Source organism: Triticum dicoccoides, chromosome 5A (genome assembly GCF_002162155.2).
Source record: "Triticum dicoccoides isolate Atlit2015 ecotype Zavitan chromosome 5A, WEW_v2.0, whole genome shotgun sequence".
Classification (NCBI taxonomy): Eukaryota; Viridiplantae; Streptophyta; class Magnoliopsida; order Poales; family Poaceae; genus Triticum; species Triticum dicoccoides.
The window spans coordinates 23600838-23614940 of record NC_041388.1 but is presented as its reverse complement, the minus strand read 5'-3'; the positions used below and the strand labels follow the sequence as shown (position 1 = coordinate 23614940).

The following is a 14103-nucleotide window of genomic DNA, read 5'->3' as shown; positions in this document are numbered from 1 at the left end:
TTGGCTCGTGTGATCCTCTCCTCGTGGTCGTCGGGGACCTCAACGTAGCCCTTGTCATCCAGCTCCTTCTGGACCTCTGCTGGAAATCGACAAGATCATCATGCAACTCGTCAGTGGTCGCACCCTTTCGGTTGTGGTGGGAGGCTTCTTCCAGCGCAGGATGTGGTCAACCCACTTGCTCGGCATGGTGTTCTTCGCGGAGCCACCTTCGACTTGACATGGGCACCACAAGCCGCGGAGTTGAGTTGTACATCGGAAAGCACCCCCTTCTTGGTCACTACCTCCTCCTCCTCCTCGTCCTTCTTGCAGGACCCTTTCTTCCCATCAAGACGCGCGGGTGCAGTCGCCATCTCTCGATCTAAGCGAGTTGGGGATTTTTGATTGATTTGGAACCCTAGCTTCCGACTCGAGGCGATTGATATTTGGGGAGGGGACGGCACCGCGCCTTCCGTCTTATAGGGGCGGCGGAGGCCAGCCCTCCTAGTCGGTGTCGTCTTGGTTGGCCCAGGGCTCCAATTCGGCCTCGAACACGGGGTTCCGTTAGGCCTTATTTGGCACAGAGGGATTGGGGAGGTTTGGGGAGGGGGGATTTCAGAGGATTGGGTGAATCCCTTCCTTCCACCCAATCCCCTCAAAACCCCTTGAAACCCCCAAACCCCTTCAGCCACAATTCCCTCCATATGAAAAATTTGTTTGGTTGACAGGGCTTGACATATTTAGATAAGATAGTGCAAACATCTAAAAATGCAATCTTTCCAAGTAAAACGACATCAAATTATGCAAGGAAGGGCGGTGCAGATATCAAGTGAACAAAAATAACATATAACCTCATTGTACTTGCTCCCAGAATATGCATAGCAAAACTACTACAAAACAACATGGCAGTAGAGAAATGCATCTAGCAATGCCTGAAGTAGTGGCCATTGTCAACGCATTACGGACTAATGCCACCACACCATTGCTCAAACAGCTTCAGAATAACATGTAATTAGATGGACCTGCATATCCCTATAACAGACCAAGTTTAACTAGCAGGAACAAATGAACTGCTGGGTTTTCCTGATCCCATATCTCTATGAAAGGAACTGGGTTCTAATGTCGTCATGTCCGAGGCGGTGGCACTTCTGAAGAGGTGGACAAGAAGGCGAGGTATCTCTCTACTCTGCATCGACTTCCACGTACCACAGCACCGCGTGAGCTGAATTAGCAGAAAATTAGTTAAGCAGTTAGGCATCATGTGTCACAGGTAATGCGACAAGTTTAAATAAGAAGATAAAAAAGGAAGCTGATGTACAAAACCTCAAAACAATGCAGTGTCTTGTGGGACAAAACCTGAATTTTGTCCACACGTTCCTCTAAACAATTGCAGTGGGCTAAAAAACAGAAATCATTATCACACATCTTGAGTCCACATAAAAAAATGCCAAAAATAGCAACATCATCAGCACACACATCTACAAGTTGGAAACTGGACAACTCACATTAAGCTCCAGTACAGAGATATGCCACCAAAATAGACTGGATTTTCTCATCCCATCAACTTGCTCTAATGGTTCAATTAGCTCCATCGTATAATTAGAACTAGAAATCGCAGACAAAATACAAATGGCTAGACAAGGTTGTGTTCATTTCAGATGAGTAGAAAAGCAAACATCAATCAAACCATCACTGATATAGATATAGAACCAGAACTGCAGTATTCTGGATATATAGATACCTGTTTGCAAAATCAACAAGTTCAGTCCTTACAACCTACGAACCAACAAAGCGTTGTCAATCATCTAGCCCTCGAACGACTACTACCATTACTTGGAGATACATAATCAGAGTCAGCGACCACTAAGACGAGCTGCTGCTGGTGGAGTACAAAAACAACAACAGGACATGGCAAGGCAAACAGTTCGGTTTGCACCACAGACAGAAGTGCATTATTATTTCTCAATCTAGTACTCCCTCTGTCCCAAAATGTAAGACGTTTTTTAGGCTTAGACTAAGTCTCAAAAACATCTTACATTTTGGGACGGAGGGAGTAAAAATGAACTAGTTGATTCAAGCGCTAGTAAAAATGAAATCACTGATACAGAAGTGCATCATTATTTCTCAATCTAGGTTTGCACCACAGATTCAGTTCTCACAACCAAGGGCATCAGCAAGCATTCAGAAAACATCAGCCAAACCATCAGAACAAGTCCAACATCCAAGCAGCAACATTGCTTACATGTCTGTAGTTTGCAAAGACAACATCTAGTCAGGGCACAATCCATCAGCTAACTACAGGTAAACACACAAAGCCTATCTAGCCATCTAGGACAAGGTGAACTTGGTGATGGCCTTGGTGCCCTCGGAGACAGCGTGCTAGCTGAGTTCACCGGGGAGGACGAGCGGCACCCATGGTCGGGCGGATGAAAGAAACCTAGACAACAAGGGGGGAAGGAGGGGAGGTGAGGCGAGGGCATACCACCGGGGAGAAGGCGTCGGGCGGTGGAGGCGGCGCGGTGAGCAGGCGGCGTGGCTCCTCCCCTCGATGGCGGCGGCGGGGCTCCTCCTCTCCGTCGTGCCGGCGGGGCATTGACGATCCAGCGGCGGGACTCCTCTCGGCGGCGTCGAGGAGGTTGGCGGCGTGCGCTACGACAAGTGCTTCCCTGAGTCCCTCGACGAGGGTTGTGAGTCGCGTGGGTTCGAGAGGATTGAAGAGGATTAGAGAGGACCGGCCCGTGGAAACCCCCTGTACCAAATGGGCCGTCGGGGATTTTTGGGGGTTTCTGGCCCCCGCGAGGAAAATCCTCTCGAAACCCCTCCGTTCCTCTCGCGCCAAACGAAGCCTTAAGAAGATGAGCGCAGACGTGGCCCGGCCCAACCCGCGTCTCCCTCCTCGTCTACCATTTTCCGACCAAACCTGTTTTCTTTTTCTTTTCCTTTAAGCTAACCAAGCCTATTGAATTTTTCATTTTTTGGATATAAAGGTATCGAGCCGCTCCGCCCGCTTCTCGTTCGTGTCTAGTAGAATGAGAGTGTCCTTATTGAGGGCTTGTTGGTTAATTGGATTATGAAGGACTAAGAAATATGCACGTGCGTTACAACGAGAGAAAAATAATATCTCAGCATTCCCCACATCCCCACACACAGTCTTCCATGTCCTTTATGTGAACACAACGCCCGATCTATATTGTCGTTTATCCTCCTTCCTGTCATCGTCGGCGGTGGTAGTTCAATCTTGTGTCAGTGGAACGATGTGGGCGGCGGCCGTCAATAATGGGAGGAGATAGTCGGCAGTAGTGCTCGGCCGCGTCGGGGTGTCATTGGTTAGCGCCTCACCTATAGTCACCTCCTCCATCAACCGAGCTGTTGTCAGTGTTGCAAATATAATTTGCAAGTAAGTTTGCTACAAAAATTATAGACCTAGGCATGATTCTAAAATAGTCATATACATTGTTTCTGACCTAGTCGGAGTTGTGGTTGCATCCTCATTTTGTTGCTACATGGCGACCTTCGAGGCACGGCTGCTTCGACCACTCTCTCCTACGACGATGTAACCGGATGGATTACTAATTATAGTGCATAAATTTTGTTTGATTGGCGTAATTAGCGTATAACCAAGCATAAATGTCCCTTCATTATCAGGGTTTATTCTCTTTAACTATTTTTGCGCTCATGTGCCCACAATTTTTATTAATTAGAGCAAAATCAGCATATTCTCTTTTATTAGCATGTGCCCATATTTTTTTCAATTATAGGCTATAACCAACCAGCATATTGTCTTTTATTGACACGTGCAAGTTATCTCTGGCAATAATTTGTGGAGTACCTCGTTCTGCACATGATTCTCGGGACAACCTTCTTATTTCCAGATAACTTAGGGACATATAAAAACTGGTGTGATTTAGTATAAAATTCCAAGGTGGGACTATTCCATAATTGCAAGTTAGATGAGTTGGCTTTGTCCGTCGACACAATAGGGAAGGTCATAGTTCAATCCTCTCGCGCCCTTAACTTTTTGCTGCTTGTCATTGTGACAGAAAAAGAAATGTGTGGTAGGCCCAGTTGAGGATAAACAAAAAAAATGGGGAACTACGTGTGGAATGGACGGAACAAAATATATACGTATATTTTTGCTTTTATTGAGGCAGTTGCATGGGCGCTACTATATGACGCTAGCTGCATCAAATAGCATGTGGAACGCACAACCGATCACGTCTGGGCCAGTTACTGGCAGGCACCGAAATAACCTTTGTTTGCAAGGCACAGTAATAATCCAGAAAAACGACGGGTTGAACGATCGAGCACATGACCTTAAAGACTCGAGCACGTGCTGCTAGCCATGGCAACAAACACCTAATGCTAACCAATGATCAGCATGAATATTTAGGAACATACTGCAATGTCAGATTTATAAAAAAATTATTTTTTAATATGAATTGCCAAATATTATTGGAAAAATGAACATTTTTTGAAATATGAACAATGATTTTAATATTCCATCCATTTTGAAAAAAAACAGGAACAATTTGAAACGACATCATTTTCTGAAGACACGAACCTTTTATGAAAATACAAAAAATTGAAGTAGTGACCGACTTCTGAAAATGGAACATGTTTTGAACATTCAGAACAATTTTATAAAATGTATTTTTTAAACACAGATATATTTTGAATTAGTGAACAATTTACTAGCATATGAATATTTTTCGAATTTGGAATTTTTTTCTAAAATGGCTTTTTTGAAAATCCAAACAATTTTCGAAAAAACAAATATTTTTTGGAAAAAAATTGAATATGTCCTGAATTTCGAAAAAAAATCGGAATGAGAAAAAAGTTATTTTTTCCAAACATTTATAAAAATGAGAACACAATATTTTAATTCTCCACATTTTTTGTAAATTTGGAAAAAAAATCTGAACTTTTTGTGAAAAGTTTTAATTACGAAATAAGGTAAAAAATAAATTTGGAAGGAAAAGCAAAACGGGCCGGCACAATTTTGGGCGGCCTGTGCGAAGCTCTGGCTATCTGCCGCGTTGGGCGTCAAATAGAGTTTTTGCAGCTTCATGAGCAGGCAAATAAATAGGCAGGCTTGGCTGGGCCACAGCGTGTGCGGCCCAATTACAAAAATCTGGAGTTCTTAAATAAAAAAACAGATGAACGCACAAAAATTTAGTATCAACTCGGATAGAAAAATAAATTTCGACGGTGAACAGATGAAAAAATTGAAGAAACGCACCTTGCTTTATTAGTAGTTATAGATATAGATATAGATTGAAAGGGATTGAGGTGGATTTTGACTTGTAGGGGGTTTAATCACTCTCAATCCCCTCCAAACCCCTTCAAATCTCAAGGAACCAAACAAGGCCTCAGGCAATTCCAGCCAGTTTTCTCAGGTTTTCTCTTATTTATTATTTTTTGCATTTGTTTCTTTGATTTTTTTTATTATTTTATTTTTTCCGTCTATTTTCAGTTTTTGGTTTCTTTTGTTTCTTTCAGTTTCATTCTACATTTTTTTATATGTCAACAACAGTTTTGTAATACACATTTACCATTTTTTAACATATGGTCAACATTTTTTCTATTCCCATTTCTAATATTTTTAAATGTCTGAATAACATTTTTTGAATAATTGATCAACATTTTTATACACTTTTTTAATGCTTAATTAACAGTTTTAAAATGAAAAGATTAAAAAAATTAATACATTGTCAACATTTTTCTATACACATTTAACATTTTATAAATGCTTGATTATTAACATTTTGCAAACACTTGTTCAATATTTTTTTACATGCTTGATTAACATTTTTATATACAAGATAAAACATTCATCATTTTTTAATACATTTAAAAAAATTATACACATTTAACTTATCAGAAATGCTTGATTAACATTTTTTAAATACTTGTTCAACATTTTTTTTCAAATACTTGATAACCATTTTTATATACTCGTTCAACATTTAAAAAAATTGTAGAGTGTTCTTGTAATATATTTAGAGTATTTCAAATTATAAACAAAAGTACAAAAAGGAAGCAAAAAATGAAAACAAAAAACGTAAAAAACAGACAAAGAGGTATAGGGGTGCCCGTGGACTCGCTGAAGACGAGATATAGGGTCCCCCGTGTTACACCCTATTTCATCAAGCATTTCCGAATCGATCGAGTTTCACTTTTGTCAAGCCTTTCTCGATCGATCAATCACTAGCACATGGGCCTGGCCTTAGCGTTCGATATTTTCTTTTCTTCTCAAGCACATGGGCCGCACACCACGTCCTCTCCCAACTACCAAGGTTCTGTTTTTTTACACTAAAAAAACTAAGGTTCTGTTTTTCTACATGGCTGACTTTCTCCCTCCTCAACTCTTCAATGTATGTGTTGTAAAAAAAAGGAAACGCTTAAAATCGACCGACCGGTGAAACGCTCGGCTGGTCACTCTTGCGCGTCACGCGTGATGAGTCGGTCCTAAGCCTCGCTCAGCTCATCCTCTTGTTTCACTATGCAAAACATTATCTCTTCACAAACCACGCATCTGTGAGCAATCTACATGCCACCCATCCAAAACGCTTGCTCCATGGGAGAGAGAAGAGGGCACTCAAGGCGATACTCGGATCCTCATGACTGTTGGGGAACGTAGTAATTTCAAAATTTTCCTACGCACACACAAGATCATGGTGATGCATAGCAACGAGAGGGGAGAGTGTTGTCTACGTACCCTCGTAGACCGTTCGCGGAACCGTTATATCAACGCAGTTGATGTAGTCGTACGTCTTCACGTCCGACCGATCCAAGCACCGAAAGCACGGCACCTCCGAGTTCTGCACACGTTCGGCTCGGTGACGTCCTCGCCTTCTCGATCCAGCAAGAGGGGCGAAGTAGTAGATGAGTTTCAGCGGCACGACGACGTGGTGACGGTGTTGGTAAAGAACAATTTCCGCAGGGCTTCGCCTAAGCACTACGAAAACTATGACGAAGGATAAACTAGAGGGGACGGGGTTGCCAGCACACGGCTTGGTGTTTCTTGATGTGTGTTTGGTGCTAGCCCTACCCCTCTATTTATATGTTGAGCCCTGGGGTCGAAACTTGGAGTAAAAGCCTCCTCAAAGTCGGTTTCACCCGAAAGGCAAGAGTCCTTCTCGGACTCCAGGGCTAGACGCCAGGGTTCCCGGCGTCTACCCCCTAGACGCCAGGGTTCCTGGCGTCTAGCCTCTGGTCTCCGCAAAACTTCCTTTTGCACTTTCCAAAAGCCTCGTGGGCTTTCCCCTTTGGCCCAGATAAAGTGTTCTCGTGCCCAAACATTTCGGGAAACATCCAAAACCCCTTCCGGTGAATTTCGGAACCCTTCCGGAGATCAAACACTACTATCCCATATATCAAACTTTATCTCCGGACCATTCCGAAGTTCCTCTTCATGTCCGTGATCTCATCCCGGACTCCGAACAACATTCGGTCATCAACATACATAACTCATATAGTACTATATCGTCAACGAACGTTAAGCGTGCGGACCCTACGGGTTCGAGAACTATGTAGACATGACCGAGACACCTCTCTGGTCAATAACCAATAGCGGGACCTGGATGCCCATATTGGCTCCTACATATTCTACGAAGATCTTTATCGGTCAGACCGCATAACAACATACGTTGTTCCCTTTGTCATCGGTATGTTACTTGCCCGAGATTCGATCGTCGGTATCTCAATACCTAGTTCAATCTCGTTACCGGCAAGTCTCTTTACTCGTTCCGTAATACATCATCCCACAACTAACTCATTAGTTGCAATGCTTGCAAGGCTTATAGCGATGTGTATTACCGAGTGGGCCCAGAGATACCTCTCCGACAATCGGAGTGACAAATCCTAATCTCGAAATACGCCAACCCGACAAGTACCTTTGGAGACACCTGTAGAGCACCTTTATAATCACCCGGTTACGTTGTGACGTTTGGTAGCACACAAAGTGTTCCTCCTGTAAACGGGAGTTGCATAATCTCATAGTCATAGGAACATGTATAAGTTATGAAGAAAGCAATAGCAACAAACTAAACGATCAAGTGATATGCTAACGGAATGGGTCAAGTCAATCACATCATTCTCCTAATGATGTGATCCTGTTAATCAAATGACAACTCATGTCTATGGTTAGGAAATATAACCATCTTTGATCAACGAGCTAGTCAAGTAGAGGCATACTAGTGACACTCTGTTTGTCTATATATTCACACATGTATTATGTTTCCGGTTAATACAATTCTAGCATGAATAATAAACATTTATCATGATATAAGGAAATAAATAATAACTTTATCATTGCCTCTAGGGCATATTTCCTTCAATGGCCCCATCGCTTAACACCTCGTCGTGCCCCGCCTCAATCTCGCCTTTCTTCTTCTCCGAGCGCGGCCTCGTTTCTCCCCTCCTCCAATGGCGATTGCTGACCGCCACCAAGCATCTGCCGCAAGAGGCTTCTATGAAGGTCAATGACTAGTGTCGCGGTGTGTCTTGCTACGAACGACAACTATTCTTGTTGCAAGCGTGGTGACCGTAGGGGCAGGACGACGACGTGGTATTTCCATTTTGTATCATGTTTTCCTACTGTTATTCATTATGTTTTGGGCCATTATTTCACTTTATGATGCAATTCTGATGCCTTTTCTCTCTTAATTTGCAAGTTCACATGAAGAGAGAGATTGCCGGCAGGTGGAATTCTGGACCTGAAAAAGCTGCAACAGAGATAGATATTCTCCACAGCTCCAAATGACCTGAAAATTTCTGGAGAATTATTTTGAAATATATATAAAATACCGACGGAAGAAACACCAGGAGGTGGCTCCACCAGCAGGCCTTTGGGCCCCATCTTCTCATATATAATGCTATTTGCCCTAGAAAAAAATCAGGAGAAGACTTTTGGGGCGAAGCGTCGCCATCTCGAGGCAGAGCCTGGGGAAGAGCACTTTTACTCTCCAGTGGGGCAATTCCACCGGGGATACTTTCTTCCGGGAGGGGGAAATCGAAGCCATCGACATCACCAATGATCCTTGCAAACCTCTGTATTTATTGTGGGGATCAATGGAAGTGCTTTGAATTAACGTTTCATATGTGTGAAATAAGATTGTTCCGTAGATAAAAATTTACGAAGAATTATTTTGGAATATATGTGATTTTTGGGAGAAAGAATCAACATGAAACGATGCCCGAGGGGCCCACAAGCTCGAGGGGCGCGCCCTGATATGTCCATTTTGCATCATGCTTTTATATTGATATTCATTGCATTATGAGCTGTTATTACACATTATGTCACAATACTTATGCATATTCTCTCTTATTTTACAAGGTTTCCATAAAGAGCGAGAATGCCGGCAACTGGGATTCTGGGCTAGAAAAGGAGCAAATATTAAGACCTATTCTGCACATCTTCAAAAGTCCTGAAACTTCACGGAAGACGTTTTCAGAATATATAAAAAATACTCAGCGGAAGAAGTTCACCAGGGGGGCCACACCCTGCCCACGAGGGTGGGGGGCGCGCCCTACCCCCCTGGGCATGCCCCCCTACCTCGTGGGCCCCCTGGTGGCCCTCCGGTGGCCATCTTCTGCTATATGAAGTCTTTCGATGGGAAAAAATAACAAGCCATCTTCTTGGACGAAACTCCGCCGCCATGAGGCGGAACCAATCTAGGGCTCTAGCGGAGCTGTTCTGCCGGGGAAACTTCCCTCCCGGAGGGGGAAATCATCGCCATCGTCATCACCAACGCTCCTCTCATCGGGAGAGGGCAATCTCCATCAACATCTTCATCAGCACATCTCCTCTCAAAACCCTAGTTCATCTCTTGTATCCAATTCTTGTCTCCAAGTCCGGGATTGGTACTAGTAGGTTGCTAGTAGTGTTAATTACTCCTTGTAGTTGATGCTAGTTGGTTTAATTGGTGGAAGATCATATATTCAGATCATATATGCATATTAATACCCCTCTGATTATGAACATGTTTATGCTTTGTGAGTAGTTACGTTTGTTCCTGAGGACATGGGAGAAGTCTTGCTATTAGTAGTCATGTGAATTTGGTATTCGTCCGATATTTTGATGAGATGTATGTTGTCTCTCCTCTAGTGGTGTTATGTGAACGTCGACTACATGACACTTCACCATTGTTTGGGCCTAGAGGAAGGCATTGGGAAGTAATAAGTAGATGATGGGTTGCTAGAGTGACAGAAGCTTAAACCCTAGTTTATGTGTTGCTTCATAAGGGGCTGATTTGGATCCATATGTTTCATGCTATGGTTAGGTTTACCTTAATACTTTTGTTGTAGTTGCGGATGCTTGCAATAGAGGTTAATCATAAGTGGGATGCTTGTCCAGGTAAGGACAGTACCCAAGCACCGGTCCACCACATATCAGATTATCAAAGTACCGAACGCGAATCATATGAGCGTGATGAAAACTAGCTTGACGATATTCCCATGTGTCCTAGGGAGCGCTTTTCTCTATATAAGAGTTTGTCCAGGCTTGTCCTTTGCTACGAAAAGGATTGGGCCACCTTGCTGCACTTTATTTAGTTTTGTTACTTGTTGCTCGTTACAAATTATCCTATCACAAAACTATCTGTTACCACTTTTTTTAGTACTTGCAGAGAATACCTTGCTGGAAACCGCTTATCATTTCCTTCTGCTCCTCGTTGGGTTCGACACTCTTACTTATCGAAAGGACTACGATAGATCCCCTATACTTGTGGGTCATCAAGACTCTTTTCTGGCGCCGTTGCCGGGGAGTGAAGCGCCTTTGGTTGGTGGAATTTGGTAAGGAAAAATTTATATAGTGTGCTGAAATTTACTGTCACTTGTTACTATGGAAAGTAATCCTCTGAGGGGCTTGTTCGGGGTATCTTCACCCCGACCAGTAGAGCAAAGAGTTGCTCCTCAACCTACTGAACCTACTGAAAATGAAAATGTCTGCTTTGAAATTCCTTCGAGTATGGTAGAAAAGCTGCTAGCTAATCCTTTTTTAGGAGATGGAACAAAGCATCCTGATGAGCATCTAATATATGTGGATGAAGTTTGTGGATTATTTAAGCTTGCAGGTGTACCCGGATATGTTGTTAAGAAGAAAGTCTTCCCTTTATCTTTGAAGGGAGATGCATCAACATGGTATAAGCTATGTGATGATATGGGGTCTTGGAATTACAAACGATTGAAATTGGAATTTCATCAGAAGCTTTATCCTATGCATCTTGTTCATCGTGATCGCAATTATATATATAATTTTTGGCCTCGCGAAGGAGAAATCATCGCTCAAGCTTGGGGGAGTCTTAAATCAATGTTATATTCATGCCCCAATCATGAGCTCTCAAGAGAAATGATTATTCAAAAAAATTATGCTCGGCTTTCTGATAGCAATCGCACCATGCTTGATACTTCTTGTGCTGGCTCTTTTATGATGAAGACTATTGAATTCAAAGGGATTTATTGGAAAGAATTAAACGCAACTCTGAATATTGGGACCTCGACAAAGGTAAGGAGTCAGGTATGACACCTAGGTTTGATTGTGTTAAATCTTTTATGGATACCGATGTTTTCCGTAAATTTATCACTAAATATGAACTTGACTCTGAGATAGTAGCTTCTTTCTGTGAATCTTTTGCTACTTATGTTGATCTCCCCAAGGATAAGTGGTTTAAATATCATCCTCCCATAGAAGTAAAAGTAGTTGCACCTATTAAAGTTGAAGAAAAGATTGTCACTTATAATGATTCTATTGTTCCTACTTCTTATGTTGAGAAACCACCTTTTCCTGTTAGGATAAAGGATCATGCTAAAGCTTCAAGTGTGGTTCGTAAAAGCAATATTAAAACTTATACACCTCATGAGAAATTAAAGTTGAACCTAATATTGCTATTGTTAAAGATCTCTTGTCTGATAATATTGATGGGCATGTTATTTATTTCTGTGATGGAACTGCTAGAATTGCTAAACCTTGTGCTGAAGATAAAAACAGACCTGTGGTAGGCATGCCTGTTATTTCTGTTAAAATAGGAGATCATTGTTATAATGGCTTATGTGATATGGGTGCTAGTGCTAGTGCAATACCTTATTCCTTATACAAAGAAATTATGCATGATATTGCACCTGCTGAGATAGAAGATATTGATGTCACAATTAAACTTGCCAATAGAGATACTATTTCACCAATGGGAATTGTTAGAGATGTTGAAGTCTTGTGTGGGAAAACTAAATATCCTGCTGATTTTCTTGTTCTTGGTTCCCCACAAGATAGCTTTTGTCCAATTATATTTGGTAGACCCTTCCTAAACACTGTTAATGCTACCATAGATTGCAAAAGGGATGTTGTTACTATCGGTTTAGATGATATGACTCATGAATTTAATTTCTCTAAATTTAATAGACAACACTGTGAAGAATAATTACCTAGTAAGGATGAAATTATTGGTCTTGCTTCTATTGCCTTACCTCCTAGTGATCATTTAGAACAATATTTGCTAGACCATGAAAATGACATGTTTATGAATGAAAGAAGGGAAATAGATGAAGTATTCTTTAAACAGGAACCTATTCTGAAAAACAATTTACCTATTGAAATCTTAGGGGATCCTCCTTCACCCAAGGGTGATCCCGTGTTTGAGCTTAAACCGTTACCTGATACTCTTAAATATGCTTATCTTGATGAGAAAAGGATAAATCCTGTTATTATTAGTGCTAACCTTTCAGAGCATGAGGAAGAGAGATTATTGAAAACTCTGAAGAAGCACCGTGCTGCTATTGGGTATACTCTTGATGATCTTAAGGGCATTAGTCCCACTCTATGTCAACATAAAATTAATTTGGAAGAATATGCTAAACCAGTTCATGATCATCAACGACGGCTGAATCCTAAAATGAAAGAGGTGGTAAGAAAAGAAATACTAAAGCTCCTTGAGGCAGGTATAATCTATCCCGTTGCTGATAGTCAGTGGGTAAGTCCTGTTCATTGTGTCCCTAAGAAGGGAGGTATTATTGTCGTTCCTAATGATAAAGATGAATTGATTCCTCAAAGAATTATTACAGGTTATAGGATGGTAATTGATTTCCGCAAATTAAATAAGGCCACTGAAAAGGATCATTACCCCTTACCTTTTATTGATCAAATGCTAGAAATATTATCCAAACATACACATTTTTGCTTTCTAGATGGTTATTCTGGTTTCTCTCAAATACCCGTGTCAGCCAAAGATCAATCAATGACTACTTTTACTTGCCCTTTTGGTACTTTGCTTATAGACGTATGTCTTTTGGTTTATGTAATGCACCTGCTACCTTTCAAAGATGCATGATGGCTATATTCTCCGACTTTTGTGAAAAGATTTTGTGAGGTTTTCATGGATGATTTCTCCGTCTATGGATCTTCTTTTGGTGATTGCTTGAGCAACCTTGATCGAGTTTTGCAGAGATGTGAAGAAACTAATCTTGTCTTGAATTGGGAAAAGTGCCACTTTATGGTTAATGAAGGTATTGTCTTGGGACATAAAGTTTCTGAAAGAGGTATTGAAGTTGATAAAGCCAAGGTTGATGCTATTGAAAAGATGCCATGCCCCAAGGACATCAAAGGTATAAGAAGTTTCCTTGGCCATGCCGGATTTTATAGGAGGTTCATTAAGGACTTCCCAAAAATTTCTCGGCCTCTGACTAATTTATTACAAAAAGATATACCATTTGTCTTTGATGATGATTGTGTAGAAGCATTTGAAATACTTAAGAAAGCATTGATCTCTGCACCTATTGTTCAGCCACCTGATTGGAATTCACCCTTTGAAATTATGTGTGATGCTAGTGATTATGCTGTAGGTGTTGTTCTAGGGCAAAGAGTTGATAAGAAATTAAATGTTATTCAATATGCTAGTAAAACCCTAGACAATGCTCAATGAAATTATGCTACTACTGAAAAAGAATTCTTAGCAGTTGTATTTGCTTGTGATAAGTTCAGACCTTATATTGTTGATTCTAAAGTAACTATTCACACTGATCATGCTGCTATTAAATATCTTATGGAAAAGAAATATGCTAAACCTAGACTTATTAGATGGGTTCTCTTGCTACAAGAATTTGACTTACATATCGTTGATAGAAAGGGAGCTGAGA

General features: G+C 41.4%; 1 long non-coding RNA gene across 1 annotated transcript; it reads right to left on the bottom strand.

Annotated features, from left to right (window-relative positions):
• Positions 1–801: 801 nt before the first annotated feature.
• LOC119296854 lies at positions 802–2646 on the bottom strand. Its single transcript, XR_005145414.1, has 2 exons — positions 2459–2646; positions 802–1198 (listed from the first exon to the last, which is right to left on the bottom strand). It is a non-coding gene; the product is annotated as an uncharacterized LOC119296854 (long non-coding RNA).
• Between the last annotated feature and the right edge of the window lie 11457 nt (positions 2647–14103).